Consider the following 20,344-nt stretch of genomic DNA (forward strand, 5'->3'; position numbering starts at 1 on the left):
GTAAGAATAAAGGAAAGAGCTCTCTAGTTTCCATTCAATGCAGAATGACCCGGGCAGGAAAGGAAAACTCATGAGTTATGATGATACGCAGTTTAGATCTTTGCTGCACCCAGTGAGGCTCTGTGTCACGGCTCCGTGGGGTTTCCGTGCAGAGGTCGCCTCCTTGAGCATCATCTGCTGCTTGTGAAATCCCCCCCGCTGCCACCTCGGCCTCTGCCAGGCACAGCCAGAGCTCCTTCGCCACATTTTCTTGGGGGTTTGCCGATGGCAGGGGGGGAGCATCGGGGTGCAGGAGGGTGGGTGAGGGATCCCGGCTCCTCCAGCCCCCGTGCACCGAGCAGGCAGCCCCGGCAGCCGCTGCGGGCGGGGATGCTGCCGCGGCTCTGCCTGCTCCGCTCCCTCCTGCTCGCTCAGCCTGAACTGAAGGGCAAGACAGTTTGGGGATTGCCCAGCCCTTCCTCTGTGCGTTCAATCAAGTGATGCTCCAGTGAGCCAGAAACTGAACCGCAAAAGCCATTAGATCTCAGCAACAACACTACCAGACTCATTGCTCTCAGCCACAGACAGCGCTGTCTCCCCAGACAGACCTGCAGTTTCCTCTCCCAATCTTGTTTTCTTCCATTTTTCATCACCCTGGCAGTGCTGGGATGCAGCCACATCACAGCTGGCCCAGCAGCGTGGCTGGGGTGGGATTTTCCATCTTGGTTTTTGAGCAGACCGGCGCAGGAAGGATGTGCATGGCCTCCTGCCCTGGGCACGAGCCAGCCTCTAAGCGGGGGCTATTTCCAGGCAGGCTCCTGGTCCGTGTCCTGGGCCGGAGTTGGGAGCTGAATCCCCGGCTCCCCGCTGCCTGCTTGCACAAGGGCACGCATCCTACAGCAGCAGTACAGTAACAGTCCATTAATTATGCCATTTAATTAGATAAGAAATATTCATATTTCAGTAATGACTCTGCTGCTTATTCTGCATTTAGCTCCTCGTGCTGCAGTGACGCAGCCTTTACCCGTTCACTTGCTCCTAATGAACAACCACTTAGAATTTTAAAAAGTGGAGGATATCTTTCTGAGTTAATTAGCTTGAAATTAGCTTAATCACAGCTCATTTAAACTTAGCTAAACAACAGCACAAGGAACTCTAGGAAAACTTGGGCTCAGCCTTACACGGCTCTCCACCCAGTGATCCCAGGCTGGCCGGGGCTGCCGAGCGTTTTGCTGGGGTCCAGCCCTGCTCCAGCGCCGTGCTGCTGCCCCGACCCGGCCACGTGCAGCCTCAGACCTCGGGGTCCCCGTCCCCTCCGTGCTGGGAGGCAGCTCGGCATCGTAAGGGCCCCGTCACCCCCGGACAGGCCCCGCAGCACATCCAGCAGCTCCTCTTACAGCCCCGACCGTGCGGGGATGGGGGGGCCCAGGCTGGCCCCGCTCAGCCCACCCGGCACTGCAGCTGCCCGGCCTGCATCCTCCCACGATGGACACGGAATCCATCAGCACTGCCCAGCTGCATCCTCCCACGATGGACACGGAATCCATCAGCACTGCCCGGCTGCATCCTCCCACGATGGACACGGAATCCATCAGCACTGCCCGGCTGCATCCTCCCACGATGGACACGGAATCCATCAGCACTGCCCGGCTGCATCCTCCCACGATGGACACGGAATCCATCAGCACTGCCCGGCCTGCATCCTCCCACGATGGACACGGAATCCATCAGCACTGCCCCGCCTGCATCCTCCCACGATGGACACGGAATCCATCAGCACTGCCCAGCTGCATCCTCCCACAATGGACACGGAATCCATCAGCACTGCCCGGCTGCATCCTCCCACGATGGACACGGAATCCATCAGCACTGCCCGGCTGCATCCTCCCACGATGGACACGGAATCCATCAGCACTGCCCGGCTGCATCCTCCCACGATGGACACGGAATCCATCAGCACTGCCCGGCTGTGGCGCTCCGTGGGCAGCAGACGGAGCAGCTCGGGGCCCCCGCCAGCCCCTCGTGTGAGCCGGTCAACGGGCGCTTCGGCCACCAGCCCTGATTTCTGCCGGTCCCAGCTCCTCGCCAGTGCTCCCTGGTGATTAGAAACACCGGCATAACCAGTAAGACATGATAAAATTTAGACTGTCACTGCTGCCACAATTAAGCATGTTATTCCTCATCCTGCTGTCTCCAAATCCAGGTGCAAGCAGCAATAAACACCCCTGCAAGGTCACGCTGCCCACGTCCAGCGGGGCTGCCCCGCGCCGTGAGCTGGCAGATCTCTGATCCGATCTCTAATCCCTGTAATCACCGGGACGGCACTGGAGCGGCGCGGTGCCCTGCGTGGCACAGGGCCACGCGCTGAGGAAAGCGCAGAGCAGAGGTCCCGGCAGCCCACGGCTGAAGTCGAGCGAAGACACCTCCTTGTTCTTCAGAAGCGGCAGAGCAGCAGCCTTCCCGTGCACCCCGTTCCTGTGCACCCCCCTTCCTGTGCACCCCCAACCCTGCACCCCCTTCCCATGCACCCCGCTCCTGTGCACCCCCCTTCCTGAGCACCCCCAACCCTGCACCCCCTTCACATGCACCTCGTTCCTGTGCACCCCCCTTCCTGAGCACCCCCAACCCTGCACCCCCTTCCCGTGCACCCCGTTCCTGTGCACTCCCCTTCCTGAGCACCCCCAACCCTGCACCCCCTTCCCATGCACCCCGTTCCTGTGCACCCCCAACCCTGCACCCCCTTCCCATGCACCCCGCTCCTGTGCACCCCCCTTCCTGTGCACCCCCAACCCTGCACCCCCTTCCCGTGCACCCCCTTCCTGTGCACCCCCAACCCTGCACCCCCCGTTCCTGTGCACCCTGTTCCTGTGCACCCCCATCCCGTGCACCCCCAACCCTGCACCCCCCGTTCCTGTGCACCCCCAACCCTGCACCCCCACCCCTGCACCCCCACCCTGTGCTCCAGGCGGCCACAGCACGTGTGAGCTGGGGGAGGGTCCCTCCGTCTTCCGTGTCCTCAGCAACACGTCCCACGCAGCGGCACTGGGACCCTGGCACCCAGACCCGGGGCTGCACAGGGTGTCTGAACCCTCCCCAAACAGCGGGAAGGCTCCCCCGGCGCTCGCACAGACCTTGGGGGAAGGTGGGGGCTGCAGCTGGGTGGCCTGGGGAGGGGCAGGGAGCCCCCGGGGCGTGGGGACCAGCCCCAGGGAAAGAGCCCTGGGGCCGGGCACTGGGTCACCTGCACCGAGGTAAAGCAGAGCTGACTATCGTTAATGTGTTGTTTTCTCTGTCTCTGGGTTCCCAACCCTGTAGCACTCGTGCTCTGCTGCAGACCCATCCCCTGCAGCCGCTGCAGAGCAGCACTTTCACCGCCTGGATGGGCTTTATTAAAAATGACTGTAACTCTTAACACCTCATTTTTTCCACTTTCCTTTGTCTTAGGAGCCGTCCCTCATGGGAAGGGTTAACCGACCAGGACGCAAACCCCCACCACTCCCCTTCTAGGTGAGAGACAGGTTTTGCTAATTTCTGCTAACGAGCATTTCAGGTGTTGGGGGGAAGAACATAATTCTCCTAACACCAAAAGTGAGTGTCTCTTCTAGAGGTAAAAACGAAGCTGGATCCCCTGCTGTTGAAATGTAAGCCAAGTTTATGCGTAAGGACACCCCAAGCAAGCTCGGCCTGTCTCGGCCGGCAGAAGCGATGGTGCGGAGGGACGCGCAGGAGCGGCGGCTGCGCTCAGATGTCATCGCAGCGTCAGCCCTCGAGTCCGCCCGGTCCCTCCTGTGAGACGTTTCAACCCTTCTCACAGGCTGCATGCAGTCCACAGCTCTGAGAAGCCTATTACGCCTTTCTGCGTCAGATTGATTTAAATATTAATTGTATGTGACCTGTTGACTTCAGCTCATGCAGAATCCACCCTGCAATTAGTTTACTTAACCACTCTGTCTCCTGCAATAGCTGTCAAGAATAATGGATTGACCCTGAATTTGATCCTGAACAGAGAAACTTCACACTGGAACAAGTTTATTATTTCATGTGCTTTTCAGAGTTCTTGAACTCGATGTTAAGATCTAATCAATTGAACATCTGGGTTTCCTGGAGGCTGAGGCAGGATCATACAATATTTACATCAATATTCTGAGATCAAAGACGGCTACGAGTCCTGGAAAAAACCTCCATGCAGAGGGATAAAACGGAGCCGAGGAAATCAGAGCTGAAATCCGAGTCCTGCCCTGGCTTGGCCAGACAGAGCCTGGCGAGGGGAGGGCACGAAGGTCCCTGGGTGCCGCGGGGGACCACTGGCATCATCAAAAGGGCACGAGGGAGGCAGCGGTATTTCCTTTCTTCAAAAAGAGCAGGTAACACTGCCGGCTCCTCAAGAAAACGGCTTCCATTTCTATGTATGCCTGGTGCTGGCACCCGTACGGCCAAAGGCGTCTCGCCTTCCGCAGGTGTCCCTGCCCGAGCGCTGGGCAGCGCTGCCGCCGTGGGGCAGGGGCTGGGGGGCCGGGCCGGGGCCGGGCAGCCTCCAACAGCCCGGGGGCTGGTTGGTAGGGAACCTTTGGGGCAGGTTCTGGTGCGGTGGTGGGGTTCGGGCTCAGCTGCCGGTTCTCTGTGTTTTACACGAGTTCAAGGTGTCTCAGCCTGGACGTGCTGGGGAGCGGGAAGGGATCCACTTGATCCCGGGGGCCGCTCGGCCCAGTACGGAGAGCAGTGGCCCGCCTCGGGAGCTTGTTCAGCCTGCGCTCCCTCCCCAAACCGCCATGTTTCTAACGGGCTCTTAGCTTCAACTTCAAGAGGAGGGAAGACCCTTTGATGCCAAATTTCAGCTTGCAGAGCAAGTCCCGCGGCAAATTCCCCGTAAGCTGCGTGGTAGCAGGAGATGCTGATGGCAGTGCCAGCCCGGCTGCCGTCGTAACTGCAGAGGAGAGCGGAGAAAGGTGAAAGCAGAAAGCCCTCCGGGATCTCATTAACGGGCAGCATCCTCCAACCGGCGCCTTACGGCTGCCGAGCCCAGGTCCCCTCAAGCATTCAGCCCGCAGCCTGGGGAAGCGCGTCCCCTGCCCACGGCGGGGAGCACCGCGGCGGGCTGGGCTGGGGAGCTGCCATCGCCTCCGACCGGAGAGCGCCGGGCTGCGGTTTTTATCCGAGCACACGCCGAGCTCTGTCGGCAGCCTGCTGCCGGGCTCCTCACGGCAGAGGTGGAAAACTGCCTGCCCATACCCACCGCGCAGCAGGGGCGGGGGATCTTTCTGCTTTCACCACAAAAGCATTCCTACCTCCTCCCTGCGACCCCCCCCCCCCCCAAGCAGTACCCCAGGGAGACAAAAATTTAGGCTCGTGGTCCGCAGCCACTCGTGCACCCAGGTTATTCGTGTCCACGGGGTCAGAAAACGGCTCTCCCAGCCCCTCATTCATCTCTCATGCATGGAGCCGGGGGGGCAGGTGGGAGTTTGGGGCCAGACCTGGCCCCGCTGCAGCGCCAGCAGTGGGGGGGTGCCCGCTCCTGGACAGGGCCCCCGGCCCAGCGGGACCCCCGGCACCCACGGAAAGAACTGCGCCCACAGACAGAGGCTGGGTGGAGTTTATTCTGCCACCCACATTTGTCGCTGATGGAACAGGGGGGTGGGGGCCAGGAGGCCCCCCCTTTGCAGCCTCCTTGCACCGGCCTGAGGCGTGTTCTGCGGGAGGGTGACAGGCAGCTCACCCAGGTACCTAATTGCAGGTCTGCTATATAAACAGATTATTTCCACCGTGCCAGTGCTTAACGGAAGCAGCTCCCTTCGGGGACATTCTTCTTTCTCATATCATGAAAAATGTGAGTACTATTTAGGGCCTGTTTTACCACTTTCATATTGGTGCAGCTCTCATTAGCGGTAGGAGGAAGCGTTGTGCTGCACTTGGAGTGGAAGGGACTCCTGTGTTTTTAAATCAGACACAATATAGAAATACTTCAGGGCTCCTTCAGAAGAGAAATAAACACCACTCTAACCACTGCAATGAGATATCCACTCCCTCTGGCTTAGTCATTTAGTCTGCAGTTAGCAAGAAGGTGAATTTTAATTCCAGACCATTCTTTCAGTCCTGCTGCTCTTTGCGTGTGTGCTGCTTTTCTAATAACAATGCGAACCATATGGTGCCTCCAGCACTGGGACTCCAGCCATGGGGTAACAGATGCAAAATGGCCCAAGATAATAGATTTTAAAGTTTGCCTTCTCACTTTTGAGGAGTTAGAAGAGCTACCAAACCCAACAACATGAAATATTCAGCAAATTAAACATGGCTGGAGTGCATAAAGGCCAGCCCTTCTGGAAATGATTTCTTCTGGGGACCTTTTCTAGGACACTTTGGAGGCACAGCTCCAGAAACCGTGTCTGCAGGATGCTAAGAGATAGGGCCTGCCCAAGAGCAGCTAAAAGTTCTCCTTCGTGGATCCTTTTAGGAACTGCCCTGAGGGAAACTTTTGAGGACGGTCTGCACAGGTTCATTTCTTTCAGTGCACAGCCGGAGCTGCGCAGAGCTGGTATTGCTCATTAGAAGAGACATTAAAACATGAGTGAGTTACAAATGACTGTGGAGTTCCACAAATGTCACTTCCATTGAGCTGTTATTCATTTATTGATTCGTATTAAACAAGTAGATAAATACTTAATCTGAACAGCAACGGTGCTCTCATCATAAGCTGAATTAGTGTTTAAAGCGAGTCTGGCTCATTAACAGACTTATTGCACTTTGTCCCTGTTTCCAGGACTGCCAGCCAAACCTTTTAATTACACTCATCCTTGGCAAAGCCAGTCGGCTGGGCTCCCCAGCCTGCAGAGCTGGGCAGAGCGGCAGCGGAGCCGCAACCGCTTCTCCGGGCACCCCCGGGGAGGGATTTTGGGGGAGCAGAGAAGGCCGGGGGGCGGCGGCCCCTCTGCCCCCCCGCCGGCTCTGGGCAGCACGGCGCGGCGGGGTCCTGCCCGTGATTCGGGGTGGTTGTGCTCCTGGGGCTGGGGCCTCGACCCTTGGAGCCCGCGCCCCGTGCGGACAATCGGGGCTGACTGCGGCCGCGGTTACTCCCGATCGCCAGAAAATGAGAAGGGGAGCAGCCCCCCGGCCGCGGCAGAGCTGCCGCCTCACGCCAGCGACAAACAGTCGAGGGATGAAGATGAAACTCCCTCGCGCCCCCAAACCCTCTTCTGCTGCTTGTCTTTCCCTCGGCTTTCTGCAGCAAAACGGCAAAAGCTCCTTGTCACCCTCCGCACACCTGGGAAATTCTGAGTGCACGTGACCCTTAGGGGGGTCCCCTCCCCCCATTTTATATTTGGCATACTGTAAAATTACCGATGTTACAGTCAGCTCATAGTTAGCCCAAAATTGCCAGTTTATGTATAAACAAACTTATTTTCAAAAGCCCTGAGGCCAAGGCACGCATTCTTTCAACATTTTTCCTTAATGAGATAAAATCTTTTTTCCAGCGTTTTTCAAACGCCATGAAATTCAAATCAATAACTTGAAAATGAAATTGCCCTCAAACTGATTATAAACAAAAATTAACCCAACCAAACGGCTTCCACTGAAGGTGGGATTGGGGCACCTCGTAGCTTGTCTTCGAAATATTGCCCGGGCCCTTCGTCAGTAATTGGCTGTAACGAAGTGTGAGATGCCAACATAAGGAACGGCCGGGGAGCAGCCTTCTGGCTTTGTTTTGTTTTGCAGCTTCTCCTTTCCAGACGCCCCTGGATGGATTTCTGGTTTCTCACCAAAGCGGGGCGTCTCCACGCAGAGCTGTGCAGGGATGGGACACCAGGACAGTGGCACCAGCTTCCCCCGTGTCGCCTTTTCGCCCGTGCCCTCCGTGTCCCGCAGGCAGGCGGAGCCGGCGTGGGCACAGCTCGGGGCCGGCACAAAGGCCACGGTAAGGAGGCAGGAGAATTGTAAGTAGTTTAAAAACATAATTAAGACTTTGGACAACTTTCTTATTACAGGTGGGAATTCACATTGATAACGTTCTTCCTGGGCTGTTCTCATGTGAAAGGAATTGCTGTAGAAAAGCAGCTGAACAGCATATTAAAACAAAATCCATTCTCATCATCCCCTTTCACATCCCATCTCCCTTCTCAGGGCACTCCCTCCCCTCCCTTCACCTATCAACAAACAAACAGCTTGGCACTAATTACGTAGGACAAACATTAAATTCAGGAGCTGCGATACCGGCGAGATGGATGGGCGGGATGTTCGGCTGCACCTCGGCGTTGTGTCCCACCGCACGGGGCAGACACAGTCTGGGCTGATTTACTCTAGATTTGAGCTGGGAGTAAATTGGAAGACATGAATCATCTTGACGCAGATGCTCCAGAGATGGATTACCTGGCTTGGTAGCCTGTTCTTCTCTTTCCACGGGCTTGCTTCCTTCTCTCCTTTCAGTGAAAAGTTTTGTTTCCCAGACACAGGAGGGTTTCTGCTCCGTGCCTGTGCTCCGGCAGGCCTGGGAGCCCCAGAGCCAGCAGGTACCTGTGCCCCCGGGCCAGCGAGCAGGCTGGCTGGGAGCTGGTGTCCCCTCCAAACCCCGGCCGGGGGCTCCCCCCTCTCATCTGGCTCTGCCACACTGTCAGTCATAAATAGCTTTGGGCTGAAATAGTGCTGCGGCTCTCACATAAGAGGGTGTAAAGCGCTCATGACGTCTTTCTGCCCAGGCAGATCTGTGGGATCAGCCAACCGCTGCTCAGCCCATCCCTTCCCGAGTTCTTCCTCCTAGGAATCGCATCTCCTTTCAAGACACAGAGCTGAGAGCCACTACAGGCAAGGAGCAGGCTGCTGCCCCTCATTAACATGTGACTTTTGCCTTCTCCATCGGTTGCTCTGTGGAAACCAGAGCTGGAAGCACAGTAAATAATGCTGCTCCATATTTTATTCACCAGGCAGAGGGACTCTCTCCCACTGTGATCTCTGCTGCTCTGGCAAAGGGCAGCACACCTGAGATAAATGCTTGACTCACTCACTTGAGTGATGCTGTAAGGCAGGACTGACAGCCCCTGCTCTGGCCCAGCACGGCTGAATCAGTGGCTAAATACATCCAGACACCTTGCCACCTTAAAGAATTCAGCACTTCACCCCACAAATAATGTGCAAAACAGGCAAATAAGCCCCATCCCCATTTTGCAGTGATTGCAGCAATCAGAGGCCAACTCAGACTTGCTCCCAGGGGCTGTAAATCTTGAACTCTGCAGGCACAGCCCACAGGCTGATAACGAGTGATTAGCCTTAATTCTCCCCTCTTCCTCTCTTTTAAGAGGGTTCATCTGGAGCCCCCCCCGGGGCATTACTAACCGCACCGCTGATCACAGCCAAGCGGGAGCTGTGCAGCTGCTGGGGCAGTGCCTGGGGTGGGTGGCAGCATTGCTGCCCTCCTGCTCAGCCACCTTCTTCCTCTCCACCCTTGGTTCCTTTTTGTCTCCAGCTTAACTTCTGTTGGAACTGATTCTTTTTTCTTGGTGGGAGGGGGTTTGGGAGCAGAGGGATACCTGGGGAAGGAAGCAGCACCTTCCTGGCGGGTGTCCAGGGGAGCCCTGCACACTGCCAGCCTGGGGCAGGTACGTTTGGGGAACCAGCCTCTCCCGCTGCTCGCAGCAGCCGAGCCCTGACTTAGGACGTCCTCCGCTCTCCCCTGAAACTGGTGTGCCTAGGTGTTGTCTTTGCCATTCCCAGTGTTTCCACTTGGTCTATGGGGGCTCTGAAGCCTGTCTGAGGAGCATGAGGTAAGATGCAGATTTGTTTGCATCTCTTTTTTTAAGAGGTGGTGAATTTTCAAGAGCAGCCTTGCTTCCTCTCCTCCTCTCTGTGACTTTCTCTAGCTCCCTTTGAACAAATCATTTCTTTTGCAGAGTCCTGTTGTTTAATTTTGCCAAGTCCTGAGTCTCAACCTCCTGTTAATTGGTTTTGCCCATCTTTGTGCATTCCGTTAAATGAGAAAATGCCACACATAAAATTTTAATTTTGAAAGCTGCCTTGTTTGTTTTATATTGAAATTACCCACGCCGCTCCGGCCTGCAGAAAGAGACGCTTTCTCATTTCATTAAAAACTCTTTGTGATGATAAAAAGCGTCAGAAATGAGATAAAAAGTGGTGTTTCCTTAAAGGCACATGAAAGTGAGAGAGATAAATCCTGTGTATTGTAGGGGATCAAATCCAGCGTGCAGCTGTGGAGCGGCGATACGGGCAGGCGGTGGGGCCGGCGGCGCGGCTCTGCCTCCTCTCCCAGGATGGTTTGGCCTCCACCACCCACCCGCTGCTTCCATCTGGGGACCCGCCGGCCCCGTGTCCCCCCGCCGTGCCCCTGGCCGAGCTGTGGCCCCCCGGCAAGCGGGAGTGCTGGCACAGGCAGCCGGGTCCCTCTGCCCCGGCGCGAGGGCACTCGTTGAGCCCTGCCGATGGCCAGCACCATGAAACCATCACCATGGCCTCGGGTCGGTCCCAAAGCTGCCCTGGCACTGCAGGGGCAAGGAGGAAACTGGTGCCCAAGGCGAGAAGGGCGGAGGGGACATTCGCTGCTTGGCAAGTGGATACGAGGCGGAGGGACCAGCACCTCCCTCTGCAGCCCCGGCTTTTCAGACCCGGCCTGTGAGCGCACGGGCGATTTAAGCATCTCCTCGGGAAGGACCTGAGCCCTCAGCAGCCCCGGCCCAGCCACACTCCAACTGGTCGCAGCAGAGCTCCCTGGTAAGCAAACTTTGTGTCAATCCTAGAATGGTTTGGGTTGGAAGGGACCTCAAAGGCCCCCCCTGCCCCGGGCAGGGCCCCCTTCCCCCAGCCCAGGGTGCTCCCAGCCCCGTCCAACCTGGCCTTGAACCCTTCCAGGGAGGGGGCACCCACAGCTGCTCTGGGCACCCGGGGCCAGCGCCTCACCCCCCCCCGCCCCGCGCAGGGAACAATTTCCACTTTAGATCTCACCTAAATCTCCCCTCTGGCAGTTTAACGCTGTTCTGAGACCAGTTGAGGTTCCAGTGCACTGGGCTTTGTTTATGGATCTGTTGGGTTTTTAGTGCTCCCATAGTTACTGTGCCCAACAGGATATGTAAATCAGTGCAAACAAAGACAAAACTTCCAGCTTCACACTTGGTTGCTTCACTTCTTTTTATTTTTCCTCATCCCTTAACATCAAAGTGAGGTTTTTTCTTCTTGATTTTCAATATTCTTTAGCAGTTGCTGAATAGCTATTCAGCTTTACTGAATTTTTCCACCCACTGCCATTTTAAAGGTCATTTAATTATTATTACAAAGAATTACAAAAAGATAGAGAATTGTCTAAATGCCTTACTCTGCAACAGGTTATTAGCATGGATTTTTATTTTTTTTCTTACTAGTCATGTTAAATGGATTAGTACTTGCAGCTTTGCAGTAAGCATAGCTCTGAAGCCTTCACCGTGGAGTGTCACTCCACCAATGGGCCAGTCTGCAGGGAATGGTGGGGGGGATAACTCCTGCCCCGCACTGCTCCCCACAAACACCCCCCAAAACCTCTCAGGGTGGTGGTGGGGGGGTTCGGTCCGGGTTTCACAGCCCTGGGCTCCGGCAGCAGCAGGACCGCGGAGAAGCCTCTCGCATTGGCCCTGTGCCCCCGCCGGAGCTCGGCTGTGCGGGGAAGCCCCCCCCCCCCCCCTCCCCGGGAGCATCCCCTCCACCCTTCCTTCTGCCCCGGCAGCATCCCCCGCTCACCCTCGGGGCCCGGCGGCATCCCCTCCCCGGCAGCATCCCCCCCCCCGCCTCCCCGGCAGCATCCCCCCCCCCGCCTCCCCGGCAGCATCCCCCCCCCCGCCTCCCCGGCAGCATCCCCCCCCCCTCCCCGGCAGCATCCCCCCCCCCTCCCCGGGAGCATCCCCCCCCTCCCCGGGAGCATCCAGCATCCCCCCGGCGGGCAGAGCCCCGCGGGCGCTGCCCGGCCCTGCAGCTCCGGAGCGGCTCCTCTAGGTGGGAGCGTGGCCGCACGAATCCGGCGCTGGAGCCCCGCGGCTACGCCCCCCCCCCCCCATGCCCCCCGCCGCGGCCCCCGGGGGTGCGGGGTCCCGCGGGGTGAGCCGGGCCCCCCCGCAGCACCGCGGCCGCCCCGGCGAGGTTGGCCGCTCTCTCCCTGCGATCCTTGCCCCCGCCGCCTCGGCTCTGCTCACGCTGCAGCGCGGCCCCCCCGGACCCACCCGGATCGTGCTGCGTGGGGGTGGCCCGGAGCGTGTCACGGCAGCAACACCCAGAAATCGAGATGAGGCACGATGCCTCCGTAGGCACTTGGCTGAGGACGCTGGAGTCTTAGCCAAGCAAGAAGTTAGAACAGACCGCTGGGCTCATACTGGTAGTATTTTTTAAGGAGCTGTTGCATGCACAGGTTTTTCACTTGATGTCAACAGCACGTTAACGGGCAGAGTCACTGCTAATGCAACAGAAACCGAAAGCCAGCCTTCCGTTTTCATGAAAACACATTTTTGACAAAAATGCAATTATTGCTGGTAAACAGCCAGCGTTCTGCCCTTCACAGAAACACTGTGCGTAGATCAGGAAGGAAGAGAAGGATGTGCTGCTTGTTCAAGTCTGCAAATAGGCAGGATAGCAAAGAGGGACTTGGGAGAGGCACTCCAGAATTACCTTCTGCTCTAAGCAATCAGAATTGCTTGATATTTACTGTAGAGAGAGTTCAAGATTATAAACCAAAGGAAATCATTCCATTTCTGCACGTGAGATCGGACAGACAAGTCCAGAAATGCAACATGCGTTTATCAGCATGACTGGAAGATGGATTGGCCCTTAGCCCCTCAGTAACCCACTCTCTGTATTGTATCGTCCTTTTCATCCCAAATGCTCACACCACAAAGCTGGGGACAATCCATTAGAAAGTTTGGACTGAATTGTAAAATTCAGTCCTCTAGGTAGAAGGCTGAGAAAACATCTAATTATTAGAAAAGGGGTGGTTTGTCCCAAAAAGCAAAACTAAAAGTGCGATTACTTCTTTGCCCTCTGTACTTGATGTCAGATGTGAATCAGGCGTGTGGGTTGAAGGATATTGTCAAAGGCTTGTGAGCTCTTAACTGGAATAATCTGACAAACAGACCCCAGATCCCACGTGTTCCTGAATATTGTGTCTCTTGAGTCTTCTGCTCCAGATGCTGTTTTGCAACAAATGCATCACTCCTTTTGTACACTGTTGTGTAAAAGTGGAAAGACAGGCTGGGGCCCGGCTGTGCCCTCCCGCTGCGGAACATCAGCAGGACTGAGCAGCCGGGGATCGGGGCTGGGCAGCGCGGGAGGTGGCAGGGGTCCAAGGCGCCGGCCGCAGCGTCCTGAGCGCGGTGCTGGGCCAGGGGGAGCTCCCCGGGCTCCCCACACCTCGGGAATCCGCAGCTCCCCAGGAGCAGCCAGGGCCCGGCGCAGCCGGCGGCTGCTCCAGCTCCACACCAGCGCGGCACGCCTCGTGCCGGGGAAATCCCCAGCCACAGGTAGCGAAAGCACGGTCTTGCCCGACGGAGACAGGCTGCTCTAACAGCACTGTAAGCGGAGGGAGAGGCCAGCCCTGTTTGTACTTCTGCGTTGTGTGCATTGCACAACGGCTGCGAGGTGTGCGAAACGCGGAGCTTTCCTCTGATACCAGACAGCTCAGTCCTCGTCCGTGCTGGTGGCCGCCCGCCAAACGCTGGAAGCCAGCTTTGCCACTGATCCGTGGGCCAGTTAACACCTTCCCCGCGCTCAGCCGGCGCAGGTAGGGAACCACCTCGGACCCTGCCTGCCGGCCCCGCTGACACAGGCTGAGTCACACCAGCTCGCAACTGGAGCGGCTCCCGCTGCCACTGACATCATGGGAGCCGCGGGGCGAGAGCCGTGCAGTCTGTTTGTCTTTCTGCCCCGGTGACACACATCCGTCTCGTGGGAGGGCTTGGGGGCAGCCAGCGCTGTCCCACATTGCGCAGGCAGGCGGGCAGCGGCACAGCCCCCGTGTCTGGGGTCCGCGCTGACCCCACCGTCCTGGCTGGGAGAAGGAGGAAATGAGTTTCCTGACCAGCGGCGAGCGCTCAGCTCGGTGCCTGCTGCGGCCAGGACCTCCCGTTCCACGCAGCTTTAACAGCAGCACTGGGGAGACCCAGCCTGTGTCCCGGGGGGTTCCCGATGAGCCCGCCTAGCACGAGAGGTCCCAAAGCTGCTGTCGAGGAGTTACCCCCCCTTGGGTTTGTACTCTTCAGCGGGGCTCGTAAGGAGATGTTCTTCCCCGACCTGTGGGTGCCCAGAGCAGGCACTCCAGCCTGCGCACATCGGGAAGTTACTCCGGGACGGACAGCCTTCTTCCCTGTAACGCTCCTGTTGCACGGTGGCACTACCAGCGTGTGCTGTGGCTGGGGACTGGCCTGGGGGAGAGCGGGTGCTGGTACCAGTGCCCTTGGCGGGGGGAGCTGAGGGCCGTGGGGGCTGGGATGGCCGGCTGCCCCCCCCACTGCTCCCCACTGCTGCGGGCACCCAGAGCTGCCAGGTGAGAGCACGTCCCCGTGACTCCGCGACGTTCCTGCTCTCAGGGCTGGAAACACAACAGCAGAGCCGGCAGCAGACAGCGTGGGGCTGCGTGTCCCTCTGCTCGGGGAGAGTTTGACACCGCTGGTTTTTGCTACCTGTCTCCATTCATGCTGGGGACGGGCCTATGGGTCACTAACAGCTACGAGCCATGATGCTGCGCTGCCTCAGCGCCTCGCTGCAGAGCCAGCCTCGCTGAGCCGGCTCGCTCCCAGCCCGCGCGCTGAGCCGCAGCCCCGCCGCCCCCCCGTGCCCACACGCCGGGCACAGGCAAAGAGCAAAGGCATCTCCCTCCTCCGGCAGAGCGAGGGGCATCCCCAACCAGCTCTTCTGGGGGCTGGGGCTCCGGAGGTGTAGCTGTGCCGTCTCCCCTCTGCGTGCCGGTGGCGTGGGCACAGTGAGCTCTGCACCCCTGCCCCCCAGCGAGGTCCGCGGGGGGGGAGAGCAGGATTGGTCCCAGCGCCGCTGCCTGCCGCTCGCTTGGCTCAGGCGTGCTCTGCTCTCGGGTCCTTAGAACAAAAACTGTTTCCCAGACGGATGCAACTTCTCAGGAGGTATTTGCACAGCAATAGGCATAAATCCTCTGCTCTTCACATTGCTCTGGGTGGGATAAAATATTCTGTGGCTCTCTATTTAAACATCTTATGTTAATACCATGAAATGTTTGTTCAACTTTTATTATTCTTCTAGCTCTGAAGTAGTAAACGCTCCCAGGCATGTCAGAGTACAGCAAATCCACAGCTACAGATGATGCATCTAAACAAAACTTGGGCTGAGCAGGCAGGAATGTTTCTGGAGAAGCTGACATTTTCCGGCAGAGGGGCTGGGACTGGGAAGGGCTTAGCAAAACGGTAAATAGCTGCTGTCACAGACACTTGCGTAACTGCTTGGTTTTCCCCATCGTTATTAGTTAAGTCTGTTGCTTCTCTCTGCTTTTGACTCTGCTGTGGTAAACCCGAGGCTACCCGGTAAGCCAGGAGCTCTGCTTTGGAAAGGAGACGGTGCTACCTGGGTGCAAATGCTCTGGGTACTTCTGTTAAACACATCTGCTGGGATGAGGTGATCACAGCAGGGAGGATTCACCCAGATATTGAGTCACGGACCCATCCTGGGCAGGGGCAGTGGGCCCAGGCCTCCCGGGTTTGGCACAGGGATGCGAGGGAACCGCTTTCCCAGGCCCTGCCAAGCCCTTTCCTTGCAGCCAGGACGGCCGGTGACAGCGTTTCTCAGGAGCTGACCCCAGCCGTGGTTTCTCGGTGCCTCGCTGGTGTGCAGTTTTACCTCTCGTGGAAGACCACAGGAGATGCACGCCGAGCTGCACAGCCCTGGAGTGGGACAGACGGGGAGGATTCATCTCACAGCCCCCTTGCAGGGTCACCATCCCTGGCCGGTCAGCCGAGACCTCGCGCTCATGCATATGGCAAGACTTCTGCTGTCTCTGTCACTTCAACCCTCAACGATAACAGATTTATAGTCAAAAAGACCTTGAAAGGATGTCTCTTTTCCTGGATGGAAGCACAAGAGAAAAAAATAGTCAGGGTGTGCCCAGTCCATCTGTCACTGAGGAAGTAAGCCCGTCCTATAACTTAATGCCATCACTCACTAAGACCAAAGGTAGAGATCAAGGCTGCTTTCTCCGAGTAGTACCGAAGGCCGTGTCTAGTCAGGCACACAGGCAGTCACAGTGACAGCCAAATAAATTACTCTGGCATGGTCCCTCGGGGGTGTGCGCTCTCCTCCAGAGCAAGCGATTCCCTCCAAAACACGTCTCCTCTGCAAGGAGCCCTCGGGCTACGCAGGGAGTAAGTTATTCTGCAGAGTGCTTATGAGGATCTCCCTAAAAGCCAACGAATAAGTTCAAGAGAGAGTATTTCAGAGAAAAATCAGCCTATTTGTCTGCAGCTGCAAAGGAATCCCATACTGGGATCGTGGATGAAGGCGGCACTGGGAAGACAGCTATCAACGTGACGAGTACTGCGGGCATACGGGCTCAAAGCGCGAGTCAGTAAGTTCGGTGAATCCCTCTTCAGCATCTCCTCTAGTTCTCACTTGCTACATTTTCCTTTTTTCTGAGAAGCCTCGAGCTACCTTTTCTCCTCTTGAATCACCAGGGTCGGGAGGGTAGGAGCTCTGCCTGACGCATGCACGGGAGCGGAGCTGGCCTGTGGGAGCGGAGCCCCGTGCCCCCGCGGCGCACGCTCCCAAACCGGAGCGATGCGGCAGCTGGTGGGTTCTCGCTCTGGCAACCAGCGACGACGCTGCCATCAGAGACGTCTTTATTGAGGCAAGCAAGAGAAGCAGATGGTCTCTCAGCCAGCATCTCCATAAATGTGAGTGGTTGCGGCTATAAAAGCAAACTGCTACAAAGGGATGGTGCTAAGCTTTCCTTCCAGCATTATTGCTTGGCTTTCCTCATGAGGCATGGTGACCCTCTTCCAGAGAAAGGGCATAAATCATCACTTGTTTTTTTCCTTTAATTCCTGGATGTGATGCGTACTGCGTAATAAATTATACTGATCACTGTAAAAGCAAATTCAGATGCAGCTCTGCCAGCCTCTTGAATCCCTACGTCGCAGGTGATGGGAGGACTCGGCTAATCTAGCTGGTATTGTTCGCATCGCCCAGGAGCACATGCTGGTGAGTGCAGAGAGCCGAGCCATTAGGTCACACAGCAGATGAGCAGGGGACTTAGGCTGCCAAAGCTGTCGGGAATGCACCGATCCCAGGGCGGCCAGCCCCAGCCCCGTCCCCCCGGAGGGCATGAGCTCAGGCTCTGAGCAGGTACAGGTACCTGCCCCTCATTGCTCGGGGCTTGTCTACACAGGACTCTTAAGAAAGTTAAGTTGAAGTAACTAAATCTAAAGTGAATTAAAGAGCATTAAAATTCTGCATAAAACTCTCATTCAGAATTAAAGTGGCCTTAATTCAGTTTAATTTACTCCCAAACGCTACTAAATAAGGCCATTTAAATTGCCTTTAATTAACATAAGTGGTCCCATATAGACATTTATAATTGAGATCTAATTAGCTCATTTTTAAAAGCAAGCTAGCTGCCTTGAGCTTCCGTAAGTAGGCAAGCCAGGTCCACGGCCACTTTGCTGACAAGGCTCCTGATTGAGGCGGGTTAGCAATAGTTTTGTAGCGCTGGCATCTCTTCACAAGGAACTGGCACAGGGCCAGCCTCTTCCCTGCCAGCAGATAATAATAAGATCCTTGAATACCACCTATTTTGACTGCGTTAAATGTATGAGTGGGAGATAAAAGGCTTTGCCAGAGGACGAGCTCTTCCTTTAAAATGTGGGACATGGGAGTGGTGATCCCTAGAAAAATCCCTAGAAAAATGTGATGTCAAGATTTTACGAGACTTGTTCATGAGCAAGGAACAAGACTGGAGGAGAACTTACGCTGAGTCAGCAGCAAACTCGAAGGAGACGGAGGACCAGAAGAGTCTGAGCCCATAGGACAGGGCTCCCACTGCTGCTGTCACCACTGCCCCGGATGCTTTTGTTCCCTTTTTGCTTAGTAGAAACCCCAATTCAGAAGGAATCTGACACCCAGCCTGGCGCGGCTGGGCACGTCCTGTGCTCGAGCATCTGGCCGTGCCTGCCCGCTGCCCTCCCCCTCGCTCTCACAAGTTCCTCCTCAGGAAAGGCCCCGGCCATACGTGCGCTGGGGAGGGGATTTCCACCCCTTTCCTGTGGGCGCAGATATCTCACAGCTGGACGGAGGCCCCAGCGCCGCTCGGCAGCCCAGCAGTGCCCGTGGACGGCCTGTCCCGCGGCAGAAAGGGGATGGTGCAGCCGCCCGGCTGCTGGCACGGCGCTGCCTCCCGCTCAGCCCTGCCTCTCCCCAGCCCAGCCCCAACACAGCCCCCCGGGGACTGGGGCCGTGTCCCCCCGCACGCCGCCCAACCCCACCAGCCCCGCAGAGGGAAAGTCAGGTGGCGGTGAGATGAGGGCCTGACCGCCGGTGCGCATCACCCAAAAATCAGCTGCGCAAGAGGCCTGTCCCGAGAGCAAAGCGGTGCTTGTCGGTGTCTGGACGTGGAAGCGGGGCGCGCGAGTTGGAAAGCAATTCTGCAAAACACGGCGGAGGTGCCCAGCACCCCTTACGAAATCCATGAGATGGTTGTTGGCTTGTCTCTGGCAGACTTGGTGCTATTTAGGCTCCTCTGAACGTGGCTCCCTTGCCTCCCCTCGGGCTGATTCCCTGTCCTGCAGCTCCTCTGGCATTCCCTGCTGCAGGACAACGCGCTGCGCCAGTCCCCGTGTCAGGGGGCTGCTGGGCCCGTGGTTTTTGGCAGGGTACTGCTCCCCAGGCAGCGGCTTTCCCGCGGTCCTGCCGGGTGGGCAGAGAGGGGCAGAGACCTTGGGGTGCGCTCCGGGGGGGCTGGAGGCAGCTGGTGCTTGGCACCCCGGCGAAGGCGGCACAGCGTGCAGGCCAGGGGACGGCGAGCAGAGCCGGGACTGTCCCTGCAGACACCCCTGGCTCGTCTGCAGGAGGGATTTAACCACAGTCTTCCTCTGTGCGGCGCGGTGGAACGGGTCAATACGCTTTCAAATCACGCCAATTTAGAACTGGTTTCTTGCTTCGGAACTGAGGAGCGGTGGGAGCCTTTCTCGGCAGCAGGCAGAGGAGGCAGTGTGGGACAGCTCTGCTCTTCCAGCCCCGCTCCCTGCGCCGGGGACCCTTCGTGCGCCGCGGGAGAAACAGCCTCCTGCCTCGCGGGGGGTGGCGAAGGGCCTCGGCGCGTCCCTCGTCCTCGCAGGGGCTTTGTTCCGGAAAGCTTCCTATCCTCCGGAGCTTCACGCTCCGCAACAGCCCTCGCAATGCTGAACAACCGAAGCACTTTCTCTTCAAAGCAGTTTACAAATGTGAAAAAGTAAAAAAAAAAAAAAAAAATCAAAAGTAACCACTGGGAGTTTTGGGGTGTGGCCAGCATATGACCCCTTTTGACTTTTTGAGTGGAGAAGCCCACAGACCCCCTCTCTATCCCGGCTTCTCTTTTTAACAAATCAAAACAGGCAGCACACAGTTGCTGTCACTGCTTTGCATAAATCAGAAGATCCACCTTTGTGGCTCCTACTTGGGGTATTTCCTATAAAAAGCACATCTGTGGCCATACTTTTTGGTGCAATAGACTGTAGCCTGGAAGCAAAAGCACACAAACAATGCTAAATTCATGCTGACTGGAGTAGATTCCAAGGGAAAGAAGAGTTGGGAAAGCACCTACTTAAGTACTGAGTAAGGATATTATCTCTGATCTGAATCTAGCCTGTGTGTGTGTGTTACTGTTGAGTACACAGTGCGGTTTCAGACATGGCCAGAGACAAGAAAAAATGATTGTTTCAGGGTAACCACAAGGAAGATGAATGCAAATGTATTCCTGTAACTGGGAGAGTTCCCTTGCTCTTAAGTTGGGCTCTGGTACATGGCCTCGGGGAAGCAAATTTGCAACTACCTTCATTAAATTGTTTAGGAATGATTAATCAGAAGTAAGAGACGAAACATTTTTGCACATTGTGAAATGTTAGTTCAATTCCTGCAGTTACGTACTGTCTGCAAGGGTGGCTTTAGCTAGTAGTCAGGGGACAGGGCCCGGTGCCTGTCGGATGCTTCCCGTCAGCTCTCATCTCCTCGGAAGGCCAGGGTGGATAAAGCTCCACCGGCTGAACCACAGCCGCCCGCACCACCACCACGCCGGGATCGGAGCGGTGCACGAGGCGTGTGTCGGGCTCCAGCCCCCCGCTCGGGGCACGGAGGGGACGCGGCCAGCACCCGGCCCCGCTCTGCCGCGCCCACCCCGCGGGTGACGCCGGTGTCACCGCGGGCTGCC

At 57.0% G+C, this 20,344-nt stretch overlaps 1 long non-coding RNA gene across 2 annotated transcripts; it reads left to right on the plus strand.

The window, feature by feature from the left end:
- Window positions 1–3,421: 3,421 nt before the first annotated feature.
- On the plus strand, window positions 3,422–10,271 carry LOC116960205. 2 transcript variants are annotated; one of them, XR_004406266.2, is made up of 4 exons: window positions 3,422–3,486; window positions 3,585–4,343; window positions 7,687–7,885; window positions 8,664–10,271. It is a non-coding gene; the product is annotated as an uncharacterized LOC116960205 (long non-coding RNA). The 2 variants fall into 2 exon arrangements; XR_004406265.2 differs by having other exon boundaries at window positions 7,687–10,271.
- Window positions 10,272–20,344: the final 10,073 nt, after the last annotated feature.

Source organism: Tyto alba, unplaced genomic scaffold (genome assembly GCF_018691265.1).
Source record: "Tyto alba isolate M040663 unplaced genomic scaffold, T.alba_DEE_v4.0 Super-Scaffold_20, whole genome shotgun sequence".
Lineage (NCBI taxonomy): Eukaryota > Metazoa > Chordata > Aves > Strigiformes > Tytonidae > Tyto > Tyto alba.